At 34.7% G+C, this 15943-nt stretch overlaps 1 pseudogene; it reads right to left on the bottom strand.

The window, feature by feature from the left end:
* Positions 1–14401: 14401 nt before the first annotated feature.
* On the bottom strand, positions 14402–15295 carry LOC114031539 (annotated as a pseudogene).
* Between the last annotated feature and the right edge of the window lie 648 nt (positions 15296–15943).

Raw genomic sequence — 15943 nt, 5'->3', positions numbered from 1 at the left:
GTAGGTCTAACAAAAAAGGTAAACAAAAGAGAAAATATAGAACAAAAAAAATTACTGGAGAAACTAAAGCTAAAAAGCTTATGGTTTCTCCTAAATGGGAATAAAAAAGAATCTATGTATTTCTCAACACCACAGGGGACATTTTTTTAAACAAAAACTGAACATGTATTAGGATACAAAAATATTGCAAACAGATGTACAAAGATAGAAATAGCTAATCCTATATAGACTGAATTGTAATAATAATAACCATTAATTTCAGGAACCACAAACAAACGACAAAGATGAAATGACCCAGCACTCTATCTACCTAGCTGTTCTATTAAAAAAAATTAGAAGAGAAGCAGATCAGATGCCTCTCGGGTGAGAGTGAGAGATGCATTTTTGATCAAATAAGATATAGATCTAGTTGCAAAGTATAAATTAGAATAACTTTCATTATATGAAACCAAAAAGCTTCTGCACATCCAAAATTAAAGCAATTAAGACAGGAAGGGAAGTAATTGAATGGGAAAAAAGCTCAGTACCAAATTTCTCTAATAAGTCTTTGGTATCCAAGATATGAATAATATATATGTAAAATATGTATAAATGTATGTGTGTACATATATAATTGATGAAGGGATATGAAGAAATAGTTATCAAATGAAGAATTGCAAAGTATTCATAAGGACACGAAAGAATACTCCAAATTAATAATAAGAGAAATTAAAACTAAAACAACCCTAAGGTTTTACCTCACATCCTACATATTGGCAAAGATGACAAAAATGGCAATTTTGAGATCTTGTGGGAAGATAGATACACAACTATGTTGTTGGGGTAGCTAAAATTGGTATGCAAATATCATGATGAAAATGTCTGTATTTGTTAAATCATTGATTCTACTACTGGACCTTAAACCCCAAGGAAATCACTGATAAGAAAAAAATGTCTTCATATACACCAAAATGTTTATGGCAATGCTTTGTGTGATAGTAAAGAATTGGAAACAAAGTGGATGTCCATTGATTGCTGGAATGGTAAACAAATTCTGGCACTTCATGAGTGATTAATGTGCTATAAGAAATAATGTCATTTATGAAGAGATACTTGGAAAATTCTACATGAACTGGTGGATATTAAAGAAAACAAAGTCAAGAAAATGGTATGCACAATTACTACAGCACCGAAGTGCAAAGAGCAACCTCACATATACACAAAAGTGAAAATTGAATGTAACACAATTATCAAGATAAAGGGTGGCTCTCTAATGAGTAGATAAAAGGGGAAACTGCAAATCTATCCCTTCATGGAGGTGGGAAGTCCACAATGGTTACACATTGCACGTATTTTTAGACTTTTTCAATGTATTCATTAGTTGGGCTAATTTTTTTCTTTTTCTTTTTTTCTGTCACTAAAAATACTATTATTTTAAGGGATGGCCCTTCAGAATGGGCAAGAGGAAGCATAGTGAAGATAACTATGATGATTAAAAAAATGGCAGAAGGCTTCAATAAAAATGTATATAAAAAATTCCTTCTATCCTTCACACTACTATTCCTCTCCTTACCTCTGGTATCTTTTCAATAAGAATTCTGAGTTTATATCTCTCTCCTTTTTCGCATTTAAAAATGAAGTAGTGTCCCTTTTGAATTTTTTGATGTTTATGCAAATTACTCAAAAGCATTTTGGTGTAGTGGAGAAAACATTGAACCAAGAGTCAAAAGACTTTTGTTGTCAGCCCAGCATTACCAATAATTATCTGTATCAACTTGGGCAAGTCCTGAAATCTCTTGAGAATTCATTTTCCTCATTTGTAAAATGAATGAGGTGGGACAAGATAATCTTTCAGATTGAGTTGACACCTAAAATTTGGTGATGGGCCCACACATAATAAGCACTGTTACATCAATGAAACTCCAGCTAGAAAATGAGATGAAAAAAGATGTGCAAATCACAGATGTTGTCCTTGGACTTCTAAATTCTTAAAGTACCATGGGAATGGTGTATGATCTACATATGATCTAAAACTGTAGAGACATGTCTGTGGCCAGTAAAGTAAAATTTTTCATTTTCTTGATTTACAATTTTTTTCATAAATAATGAGACATTAAGATTAAATCAAAATGTCACCCACATCTCTATTTATAGGTTTTTGTTTTTTGTTTTTTAAGATCGAACTAATACCATCCCTCAAATATCCTTCAAAAGTGGAGGGCTTGCTCACCACCTTTTTATTAATATATGAAATGAGAATCTCAGCCTGCAGATGGTGCTCTGATACCATGTAGAATTATAATTTAAACTTTTCTAGATTCAGCTATTGGGAAACCATAATATTCCTTTACTTTATTTCAATGTTGTTGACATTGTTGTTGATTTAAATTTAGTTTAAATTTTTAGTTCATGTAGCTCTAATAATAATTTCAAAGTTTCCATAATTTTCTTTTCTTTTTTTTTAATGAACTAGTACAGTAAGATTTTTTTAACTGAAATATCTGTATTTGAAAAAAGGTAAGGATGCTTTCTTTTTCTTAGATTTTCGTTACCATTTTAGTTATAGCAAAGTTTTGTCTATTTTTTCTGTCTTTCCCATGATTTACCTATCATTGAAAACCACAATCTCTGATTCCCATATTTGCTGCTTTTGTAATGTGCATATTTCATAAACAGAAATGAGACTATTATAAAATATCCTTTCCATTTTTTCTTTGCAACTTTCTAAACCACAATGATTGATTTTGAACTATTTGGAGAGTAAAAATAATCTACATCCTTTACTAGGAAACCTGTTCTGATGTAGGCCTTTGGGGAATATAACCTTTCAGAAAAAAAAGTAGGTGGAGAAGTAATCATTCTAGGGGTAGAAGAGAATTTGGAAATCATTTCATCCACAGAGAGGTTAAGTGATTGGCCTAGGAACTCACAGCTAGTTAGTGGAAGAAGAAGGATTTAAAGCCAAGACTCCAAATCCTGCATCCTTCTTAGGAATCCATGTTACATTCCATTTACAAAGAGAACCTTTCTACTAGAGTTGGATTTCATAAGTTTCTTTTTATCTCTCTCGAAGTTTGGTGGTAAAACATTAGAACTTACACTTGTACCTAGAGTAATATATGTAGTAGTGTACCAAAACTTACATTATTCAGAAAGTATGAATATGGTTGTATTCCAATAAGAAATGAAAACTTAACAGGGAAAACAAAATATTCCTATAGTGCATATGAAACCTGAGAAAATGTGAGAATAACTTATTTTAAAGAAATGAGACTTCTGAGGCATAATGTCCTAAAACAGTACTCTGCAGGGACTAATCAGTAACCCCTGAGTGTCCAAATGATCCTGAAGCTGTTCTGAAAGTCTCATCATTGTTCACAAATCTCACTAAACAGAGAAATTTTAATTATAGGAAGGAAATACAAATAATTTAAGCACAAACAACATTATTCTTCTCTTACAATAAGAATAAGACATAATATGTAGTTAACATTTCATAAATGTGATGCATGTCTTTGCATATGAGATTTCACAGACATAGACACACACAGCTCCCAAACAATTTCATTACTTTGATTCACACAATGATATTATTTCCAATTCTTTTGAAATTTTTTCAGGAAAAACCTCTCTTGTGAAACATTGCTTCACGACTAGGAAAACCCACTTAAATTATCATTATCTCATTATATTCACATACCTTTAAAGAAAAAAAATATGTCCTACTAAGAATGGGCCTAGAGATTATTTAAATAAGTTGATTTTTCCCCCTGTACCTTACATCTTGAACTCATTCATCATAGGTTAATATAACTCACTGATAATAACAACATTGAATGTTCCTTATGGATTACCTAGAATTTTCTACCTCGTAAAGTAGGGAAATCATCCATTCATCTCCAGGGAGAGGAACAATTGTGACATCTATCAGAGATAGTTATGTGATTGTTTGGTCCCATGTGTAAACTCTATAAAAAGAAAGGGTGTTTGAAATGCTGGTCAGAGTATAATGAAGAGGAAATAAGGAGCCAGCTCAAGAGTTAGGAAGTACAGCAGTCCCTTCAGTGAACAGGTGAAGTCCTTTGTGGCTTCACAGAAATCCACTCTATAAGAAGATTCTGAAGATTCACCAGTATCAATGAGAGAGGACCACACCTCATCAGAGAAAGGACATTACATGTCAGGGTAAGTGGAATCTCTACTTATCTTTATCTTTCCCTTGGAACTTTCCACAGGTTATATATCATTTTCTCTCTTTAGCAAGAAGTTTTTCACATTTTTTTTACATCAATAACAAAACCAAGTTTCTCAGGTAATACTCTGAAGTGGGAAAGCTTATCTTATATAGGTGGCTTTTATTCCCTCTATTGGTTCAAATATTTTATCCTGCTTTCTTCTTCATTCAGTTTTAGTTACTATTGCATGATTTCTCTTGCTTCAAGACTGACTTCTTTCTGTCTTACAGGTGAACACTCCTTAATCAGTGGTTGTGACAAGATTTTAACTTGTGTCATGTTCAAGTTTTGAAGTTTTCATTTTATAATCAATTGTTTCATTGTGACTAATTAAATCTATACTTTTCCAGTTTTAAATATTTTATTTTGTTAATCTTCTTACAGAAAGAGAATTTAAAACCCTGTTTCTTTTTAGAAACTTGCAGAGATGTGTCAAGAGAATGGATATAAATGTCCCTTGTTTCCTCTATACACTTTCTGTCTCCTAAAGGAATAAATATTTGAAGGATAATATGTTCTTCAGTAAGAACTTGGAATTATTATTTTTTGCTATTAATAGGGTTTAAGGTGTCTGACTGTGGATGCAAGGGAAGGGAGTTCTGAGTAATCTTGCTGTGTTTCAACATCTTTGTCCATACCTTTCTCATCTTTACTAGATAACTAAGATAAGAACTGGAAGAGAGGTCAATTATTGATTGGTCCTCTTGAAACTCATTTCTTTAGTTAGAAAAGGATTTCAAGTTGACCACTTACTTATGCCTCTATTCAAAAAAGGGTTAGTGTCTCTTGGATTCATATGTGCTTCTTTGAAAAACTGACATGTACACAATTATGTGAAATCCATATACAGTGTTACATATGTATGGAGGCTATTTTATATTCAAAATGGTGGAGGAAAATGGCAGAAATTGTGTAGCTTGAATCTGTAACCATGGTGCAGCTTTATCTCTTTCACTGGGATGACAGTCCCTTGTTTTGAACTTGGCAAAAACTTGGTATATTTCGATGTGAAGTTCTGTTCTAATTTGTAGATGACATCTGTGGCCCCTGAAGGTGATCTAAATGCTTCTTTGTGACTTACTTCAGATATACAAAGATGGAAGCCAGAAGTAACTTCCAGCTCCTGGTATCACTTATGCTTCTTAGCGTCTTCTGCTCACAAACACTGGCATTACCTCTTGAAACATATTCTGCCATGAGGTAAGTTATCTTTTAACTTGAGAAGTTGCCATCTCTCTACCATCTCTGCTGTGAAATAGGATGAGGGTCCATATTCTGTTAACCACTGAAACTTAGAGGTATTTGAAAATGAGTCTTTTTTACTTGCTGATCTTCAATCACGTGATGTTCTTAATCATTTTATTCACTAATCAATTTCAGACTATAACATCAATGATTATATAAATGTGCCATGGAATTCACTTCTGTAGCATCAGCTAAGCAGCAGGATGTAGGCTGTTGGTAGGCCAGAACACATCTCCAAATATTCCAAAAGTAGATTTTTCTTCTTTTCTTTCATTATGAGGGTCTCATTAGTACAAAATATTTTTAAGCCATCATTACCTTGATGTACTTTCTCATGTAACATCAATTATTTGCCTGGTATTTCATTTCAGTTAATTTCTCCTTCAATGCATTAGATAAAAATTTCAGGAAATAATAATGGTGTTTTTTTCTCAAAATTTTCTCTTTTAGCACTTTGGTTATGTTCTGATATTGTTTGTTGCACCCAAAACAGATAAGATTATTTCTGCTGTATAAATAAACTGACTCAAAGCTCTAAACCATAGATATTGACAGATTTAATTCAATACAAGGTCTTCTTTTTTGGCTTCTAGGCTTTTATTTTTTTTTTTACATTCCTATTAAATATATTTTCACATTAGTTATGTTCTAAAGAGGAATTACAACCAATGGGAGAAACCACAAGAAAGAAGAAACAAAACAAAACATGAGGAAAAAGAGCACATTGTATGCTTCTATCTGCATTCAAACTCCATAGTTCTTTCTCTGGATGTGGATAGCATTTTCCATCATGAGACTTTGCATTGCTGAGAAGGGCTAAGTCTATCATAGTCTTAGCACAATGTTACTGTTTTTTTTTTTCATTTTTCATTTTTTTATTTTCAACATGTGTTTTTAGAACTTTGGGTTACAAATTTTCTCCCTTCCTCCCTCCCCACACACCCTTATTGAAAAGGCAAGCATCTCAGTACAAGGTTATAGATGTGTAGTCATGCAAAACACTTCCATAGTAGTCCTGTTGTAAAAAACTAAGTATATTTCCCTTCATCCTATCCTACCCCCCCAATTTATTCTATTCTCTCTTTTGACCCTGTTCCTCCTCAGAAGTGTTTACTTTTGATTATCCCCTCCCCCATCTGCCCTCCCCTCTATCAACCTCTAGTCTCTTATCCCCTTTTCCCCTTATTTTCCTGTAGGGTAAGATAGATTTCTATACCCCATGGTGCATGGTATTCCCTCCTTAAGCCAAATCCTATGAGAATAAGATTCACTCATTCCCTTTCATCTTCCCCATTTCCCCTCCACTGTAAAAGCCTTTTCTTGTCTGTTTCATGTGAGATATTTTACCTCATTCTACTTCTCCCTTTCTCCTTCTCCCAGTATAATCCTCTCTCACCCCTTAATTTTATTTTCCAGATAACACCCATTCATCTTCAACTCACCCTGTGCCCTCTATCTATCTATACATATTTATAATATTTTCCCTCCCACTACCCTAATACTGACAAAGGACTCACGAGTTACAAATATCATCTTTCCCTGCAGGAATGTGAATAGTTAAACCTTAACAAGTCTCTCATGATGTCTATTTCCTGTTTACCTCTTCCATGTTTCACTTGAGTCTTGTATTTGAAGGTCAAATTTTCTATTCAGCTCTGGTCTTTTCCACAGGAATGCTTGAAAGTCCCCTATTCCATTGAATGGCTATTTTTTACTCTGAAGGATTATACTCAGTTTTGCTGGGTAGGTGATTCTAGCTTGTAGTGCTAACTCCTTTGCCCTCTGGAATATCATACTCCATGCCCTCCTGACCCTTAATGTAGAAGCTGCTAAATCGTGTGTTCTCCTGATTGTGTTTCCACAAGAATGGGAGAGCCGCAGATTCTTTATTCAGATTGGACTAGACTTTAATGTCTAATTTCATTCCACCAAGCTATGATTGCAAATGTGTTTTGTTACATTCACCTTAATACAATTAACTAATTAATTAAACAATCAGTCAATAGTAAATAAAGACAATGATCGCAGTTAGGTGTGTGAATCTGCTTAATTGGGTGTGAATCCCTTCAAAAATGCAGAACACAAAGGTATAATTTTAACAATAACTAGGTTCCTATCATTTTCAAAATTGTTTCAAAACTGTAATTGCATATATTGGAACTATGGCAATTGGAAGTCATTGTCATAAAATTTGGATAAAGATGATTTTGCATTTAAAGTGATAAGACTGGAATAATAATTGTCACTTCAAGCACTAAAATATTTTGTTAAATATATTCCAAATAGTTTTCTTCATAGTATTGAAAGGCAACACTTATTTTCTATTATATTTAAGGCAAATATGATTATTTAATCTTTAAAGGACCTTCCTCACATTTTAGAAATAGAAGAGTTGATGAGGAGACATCCACTGATGATTTTTCCGATTACTTGGAGGGACCTGATGCTGAAGAATTCATTCAAACTATTATTGACCATCTATCCTGGTGAATTATTATTTTTACTAAGTGCATTTTAATCTACTAGTCATTAATTTATTTTTCACTAACAATGATAATTGACTTTTTGTGTACCAAATGGATATTATTTTATGGACTTTTTGGCCTATTCACACTTACAAGTAATTGCTTTGTTGGCATATTTGCTAAAACTTTTAAATCTGATGTGCTTCCTTTCCCTCCATAGCAAGAAACCAACGACGACCCTTTCACTGGACAAGCGTCAGTCTGATTCAATCTTCACTTCCAAATACAATACACTAACGATGAAGGATACATTGAAGAAATATTTAGAGGCAATTTTGAATGAAATGTATGTGTGCGTATATACTTATATATATAAACGTATATACATGTATACATATATGTGTGTTTGTATATATATATCTGTCTATCTATATCTATCTATATCTGTCTGTGTGTGATTGTGTGTGTGTGTGTGTGTGTGTGTGTGTGTGTGTGTAAAAGGACAAAATACACATGCCAAGACTTAGTACTATGTCTACTGGTTCCAACACAGGAGCTAAACCCAAAAACACTATCTTCTCATGATGGCTCGTTGCTCTCACCTCTGGAGGTCACTCTAACTATACTCAGGGTACTGTTCCCATTTAGGTTTTCCCAAATGTTGGTAAAAAGAGCCCCAATCTTCAGTACAAGTAGTTGTGATTATCTAAGAATCTCAAAATGTGTTTTTCCCTGGTCTCCCACAGTGAAGAAAATACAACCAATTGAGAACCCCGAAACTGGTGCTCCAGAAGCAGAGCCAATGCATTGCTTCTTCATGTAAGTCTAACTAAACATTAATCATTCTGCTCTAGGGACAATTGCCTTACCCTCTAAGTCTATGGCAAGGTTGCACAATGAACAGAGTGCAGGGCCTAGAAGCAGGAAAATCTGAATTAAAATCTAGCCTCAGACACTTACTAGCTGTGTGACCCTCATCAAGTCATTTAACTTTTGCTTGTCTTATTTTCCTCAAGTAAAATGGGGATAACATTACTGACCTCCCCGGGTTGTTGTAAGGATCAAATGAATAATATATGTAAAGTACTTAGCATAGTACCTGGTATGTGGCAGGTAAACTATGTGAATTCCTATTCCCTTCTCCCCCTTCTATATCCAAAAGTCATTTTGCATAAACATGTTTCTTCCTTGGGAGAAATATCTCTTCTAAGAGTGGGGCACTTCATATTAGTACACCACTTCAGGCTATACTATCCTGGTTTCTATTGATCTAGAACCCAATCCAATAATCAGCATAGAATATCTCATTTTGATTTCTTATCATCACCTGTGTCAAGAGCTAAGAGGGAGCAGTTTGATATTCTGAATGGTGCCCTGATTTTGTTTATACCCTTCCTCCTCAATATTTGTTGTGCTGAAATGTGGAACAGAAGTTGAATTTCCTTTTGAGAACCAAGTCATACTTTTTTTCTTAAATCAAGGTCCATCCTTACCCTTTTTCTCTTATTAGATATCTTCTTAATACTTCAAATTTTCTCTGAGGCAAAATACCATTGGTTCATTGTCAGAAGTAGCCAAAATTTAATGCTATACTTGCTAGGCCTCTAATACTTCATTTCTTTGTGTTAGGGTCACACTCTTTGAAAAGTAGACCCCTCTGTGAGCTAACATGATTACCTATAGTGTGTTGATTAACCTTAAGATCTTTATTATAAAAATGAAACTAAAATTTTTAAATAAAATGAAATTTTTTCATAATTTTTTTTTATTTTTCAGAATTTCTGAAAGAAATCTGCGATGAACAAATTGCCTGTTTTGTGTTCTACATAAATCTACGAAAAACATATTAAACATCAAATCAAAACAAATATATGTTGTAGTGAAAGTTGTGATTTGTTTGCTTCTCATGTAATAAAAAATGATGTTTACATTGTAAATATCATTTTAGAGATCTTTGCCTAAATCTTTTATTCAAATCAGTAAAGCACTATGGCTTTATATATCATGTATCCTTTCTTTTAATAAATGCAGTGAAAAAACAGTGTATTCTGGCTTTCAATATTCTTTGGTGCCTGACTTTTTAGAGAAAAAAATATTATAAAAGCTGTGCTGTGATGGTCCACTTGTAGACTATCTATAATTTGTGAACATAAGTAAGATTATTACATCCCAAAAGAAAACTAACATATTCTTTCATGTTCTCAGAACCTCATTTTTTTTGTTCTTTCAATTTTTTTTATTCCAACTCTAAAATGAATAGGAATTCATTGGAAATTACCCACATTTGGCTTTACATTTTCCAAAGCAGGCATATGCATTGGAATAGATTCACTTTTGATTTAGGGGCTTGACTCTGTGCGTGCAGCTCTGCTGTATGTAACTCACATTGGATTCTGGGTTTGGGGAGGTTATGCAATGACTTTGGGATAAATAGGTGTGTTGCTCTGCAGGAGCTTTTTCCATGGGCATTCACTATAAATCTCCAATGACATTAGCAGTCTCACAGAGCAGGTAGATCCAGAGACACAACTATTTTTTTTCCCAAAATGAATGTAACTAATGAAATGTAGACAATAAAGGCGTTTGATTTTCACTGCCAATATTTTTATGTGTTTGATTCAATGAATCAATTTAGTGATTCATAGCCATCTATGAAAAACACATTTAGAAAAATGTAGATACTTAGAGCTGACTTAAAAGTAATGACTCATACTTTGACAATTACGTGAAAAAAGCATATTCAAACATGCGTCTGCATTTTGGGCTAATTCAAGTGTAGCCACCATAATCAATGTACATGGATTCAAAAGTAGAGGTTAAATCACAAATACCAGATTCTACCACTGAATGGGTAGTTTCATCAGCAATGGTGAATTGGACACGCTATATCATTTGCTTGTTTTGTATCTGACAATGACCAATACATGAACATTTTCTATTGAGCACCAATTATGTACAAGGCATCATACTAGCGATACAAAAAGAAGGATGAAATGCCTTCATGTAACTTCCTAGTTGTGGATATAAGAAATATATACATGAAATGTAAAGCTGCCAGAACCTACCAGAGGCTACAAGTGAGGAAGGAGAGATCACTATGGGCTAAGTAGCCAAGGGAGACTTTGCAGAAGAAATTGAGATCTGAGTTGGATCTTGAAATTATAGGAACAATAGTTTCATAGGTAGAGAGGAGGTGGAAGTGGGGAAATTGAATAACAAATGGCAGGAATCACAGGGGATACCTGAAGTATGTGTTGGCTGATCTAGACCAATTTGATAGGAACAGAATGTGTCCATCTAGAATATTAGTGTAACACAAATTTGGAAAGGTAAGGAGGTTGGGACACGATTATAGAGGACCTAAATACCTGAATAATGATTAAGGACTTTATTCTGTTGACAGAATAAAGAGAAGCCTTTTGATAGGAGCAATTTGGAAAAAATGAATCAGAAAACAGAAATGACTTGAATCATCAAGACTAATAAGGATGAAATTTGCATAGTGTAAATTGTAAGAGCATGTGCTCTCTCTGTGGTGGATTACAACTGAATGGAAAACAAGAGCAATAGATTTGAGACATAGAAGAAGAAAGAGTAGAACTTGATAATTGATTGGATAGTTGGGGTCACAGAAACACCATTATAAATAAATTCTTAAGAAGTAGGAAATATTTCTACTCCCTCGTTTCTTTTCTTTTTTCATTCTTTCTAATACCCAGTACTACATGATTGGGAAAATGCCATGCTTTGTGCAAGAAAAGTCAAGGATCTGGGATCTGGCCCATTGTGGGACTAGGATAGAGTTGGCCAAGGCATAGAACAGACACTTATAAAAAGACTCTCCCTGAAAGATACAATGCCAAAAAACAATAATCAGATTGAAGAAAAATGTAGTGATTTCTAAAAATATTGTCTACAAATGAGTTCTGTGTTCAATCAACTATTTAATTCAATTTTCATATTTAAGTTTTCCCTAAAATTGAAGCCACACAGGCTGCTTTTGGCTCAGTGGATAGAGTACTAGGTCTGGATTCAATCTGGAAGACCTGAGTTCAAATTTACCCTCACACATTTTAGTCATGTGATCCTGGGCAAGCCACTTAACCTCTATTTCACCAATAAAATGATCCACTGAATCAAAAGGAGAAGAAAATGGCAGATCACTCCAGTGTCTTTACCAAGAAAACTTAGGTATAGCTATGTTCTATGGGGTCAGGAAGAGTCAGACACAACTGTGCAATAGCAAAAATTGAAACCTACTGCCTTTTGTGTGATCTGCTCTGGAAATGTGAATCATACCATATTCTGTCCAATGAATATTATGTACTTAATTAAAGCTCATATTTATAAACTGCCTTAAGGTTTGCATACCTTAAAGGTTACATATATGATCACCTTTGAGACTCAGAAAAACATCTCAGGTACAAACTACAGGTATTTGTGTACCCATTTTACAGATGGGCAATTAGAGGCTCAGAGAAATTAAGCAATTTGCCTTTGCTTACACAGTTAAGTGTAACCTAGGTCTTCTTGACCAATGCAGTATCACCTATGTTATGCTTCCTCTCTAACCATAGTTATTAAATTACTATGAAATTGACTTTTGGAGATGAAAAGCACTTCAGAAATTTTCTAATCCAAATTCCTTTATTTTATAGATGAATATGAAACTCAGAGTGGTGAAATAATTTGCCCAAAGTTGCACATAGTAAGTATCAGAGAAAGGATAATATGTTGGCAGAATTGCAGTAAGAAGTTCTCTGTTTAAATGTCAGCTAAGACATTCACTACTTGTATGAGCTTGGACAAGTCCCTTATCCTCTTAGTAAAATTGAAGATTCCCTTCCCTTGTCTTCATTCCTTTCCATTCCCTTCCAGTCTGTCTGACTCTCTTCCCTTCCGTATGTCTGTGTGTATGTATATATAAATGTGTGTGTGTGTGTGTGTGTGTGTGCATATATATGGGTTAATTATGTTCTAAAAATGCACATGCCTAATCCCAAAGCATTCAAAAAAATGGGAAAAGGACCCATGTGTACAAAAATATTTATAGCAGCTCTTTTTGTTGTGGCAAAGAATTGGAAATTGAGGGGATGCCCATCAATTGGGGAATGGCTGGACAAGTTGTGGTATGTGAATATGATGGAATACTATTGTGCTATAAGAAATGATGAGCAGGTGGACTTCAGAAAAACTTGGAAAGACTTGTATGGTCTGATGCTGAGTGAAGTAAGCAGAACCAAGAGAACATTGTACCCAGTAACAGCCACATTGTGCAATGACTAACGTTGAAAGACTTAGTCCTTCTCAGCAATATAAGGATCTAACACATCTCCAAAGATCTCATGATGGAAAATGCTATCCACATTTAAAGAAAGAATTATGGAGTTTGAATGCAGATCAAAGCATACTGTTTGCTCTTTTTTTCTTCTGTTTTATTTTGTTTCCTCTTTCTTGTGGTTCCTTCTATTGGTTCTAATTGTTCCTTACAACATGACTAATGTGAAAATATGTGTAATAGAAATGTGTATGTATAGCCTATATCATATTGTGCACCAACTGGGGGGAGAGGTAAGGTGGGTGGGGAAGAAAATTTTAAAACTCAAAAGCTTACGAAGTGATTGTTGATAAATAAAAATAAATTAATAAAATTGCACATGCTGGTAACAACCAGGTTGCTAGGGGTAAGGGAATTTTCAGAAAATGAAGAAATCAAATAAGTTCCCTTAGAGGGAATATGGTTTAAGTCTTTAGATTAAAAAATAAACAACACACAGGTTTTCCACAGAGAAGCTTGTCATTATGGAATTTCCATAAAATTTACTTTTTCCACCAAAGGACTTTAAAAACCCCATTCCAAATATTTAAAAACCTACAGCTACCAGGATGCCATTAAGTAGCAATCAGCAATGAGAAGAGAAAAGATGTCTGCTGATATATCTTTTAGTATAACATCTTTAGCTCTTGGTTGATCTGTAAAAACCACTGGTGTACAAGAAGTGCTATTAAGGGCAAGGGTGAGGGGGGTATTTAAAACTTTACCTGTCTGTTTGTGAGAGGGCCTTCATGACTAGGAAATTTTCTAACCAGTACAAAAATTCCAGGACATATCTCTTTCTCTTTATTTTTTCATTCTTAAAAATAACTGAATTTTTAAAAATCCTACAAGTAGATACAGTCACAATAGGAAGCTATATGGCAAGGACCATACACACACACACACACACACATACACACACACACACAGACATACACACACATACTAATCAAGACAATGCTATTGGTTCAGTGGTATTCTAAGAACTTAGAAAGTCAGTTAACTTTGAAAGCCCTAGCAAAATATCACACTTATTTATAAACCAATTACTTATAAGACCATGCTTTGAATCTTTTTTTCTTTCCTTTCCCTTCCTCCTCCTCCTCCTCCTCCTCCTCCTTCTCCTCCTCCTCCTTCTCCTTCTCCTCCTCCTCTTCTTTTTCATGTTACAATTGGAGACTTTCACATTGAGCCTTTAGCATTTTGCAATTCTTTGCCAATCTTGTAGCTGAGCATCTTGTCCAGGAGATTTTGGTGTGGGTGACTGGAATCCACCGGCACAAGGCCTTGAATGTGGTATCTGGCATTGTCTGATAGTTCTCACTAATAATAATCTGATTCTTATTTTTAACATGTTCTATGATTTTTATACATTCCTTGGCAGCTTGTACATCATTAGAAACAGTTATTGAATCTTTCATATTTCTGGGACTAACAGACTGAACATTGCCGTCTTCATAGTAATGGACCTGAATCTTTAGTACTGTAACCACCTTAGCTATAGGTGGTGTGACAGGAAAATTCCACTCTGATCTGTAATGATCACTGCAGAAGATTTTTAGACTGAAACTGGTAGCTCTCAATACAGACAATAACAGTCTTCTGCCCATCTATAATTTATCATAAGCAGTACAGAAGACATTGGAATTGTGATCTTTTATATAAACCCTTAATGCACTGTCACAGGATTCCCTCCACAACTTTGGAGCTCCATTTATGTCCTCAGATTGGGAGTCACTTGCTTCTTTCCATAAATGATCAAACTTAAAGGAAACTTTATTTCTTGGATCTAAAAATCTGCCACTACCCAGGTCACCATGTTCTGTAATTAAGACCTGATCATCATATCCTTTGATCTTCACTGGAGTGAACTGATCCATATTATCCTGGGCAAATACATGAGCTGCCCCTTTCCTGAGAATATTTTCATTGTCAACTAGTAACTGGACATCATTAAATGCTTCATTAACTTATCCTGGCAGAACATGAGTGATGAACTTGGCAGCTATCCATGCCTTCTCCTCCTCCAACACCCAATCATCAAAGTTGGCCATCTTGGGCTGCTCTGTGAAAGAAATTTTCACAGGACTAGGTGAAGAGGAAGAGAAGAAGAGGGAATCTGCTTAACTGAGAGGAAAAAAGAGGAGAAGAATTAAATGTCTAGATAAAAGCAGGAATGTAAAGGTTTCTATTATTTGTCCTTCATTTTCAAAGAGGACCAATGGCATGATGTTGGGGAAATGGGTGATTTCTTGATTTCTATGTAAATTGGATTTAAGTGAGGCAGAGTTGCACAAAGTCATCAGCCTCACTCTCTTCTAGAGTCATCTAAGTCCATTACAAGACAAATTCAAAACAAATGGCAATGGCCCAAGATAAAGTGGATGACCTTGGCAGATGTCTGACGAAGCTGTAAGTACTCTACAGCACCTTTTTAAACCACCTTCACAGACATTGAAACAAATTATTCTCATGTACCCATTCTGCTTGGGGAAGTCTTCACAAGCTTGGGGTAGATGTCCTAATTCACTAATGAGTTTCAGGCCTACCAGTTACCTTCAACCTGGTTTAACCCATCTGCTGAGATGACTTGGCACTGGTGTGTGGCCACTGTGCATGCTACAGCTTCTTGCATCCACAGCTTGGGTTGGCAGGTAGACACCAAAGTTGGATGAGCAACAGTTAAAAGGACTCAGCAAACC

This window comes from Vombatus ursinus, unplaced genomic scaffold, assembly GCF_900497805.2.
Source record: "Vombatus ursinus unplaced genomic scaffold, bare-nosed wombat genome assembly UNPS02015175.1, whole genome shotgun sequence".
Taxonomy (NCBI): Eukaryota; Metazoa; Chordata; class Mammalia; order Diprotodontia; family Vombatidae; genus Vombatus; species Vombatus ursinus.
The sequence above is the reverse complement of the archived record's forward strand: the minus strand, read 5'-3'. Positions and strand labels throughout refer to the sequence as shown.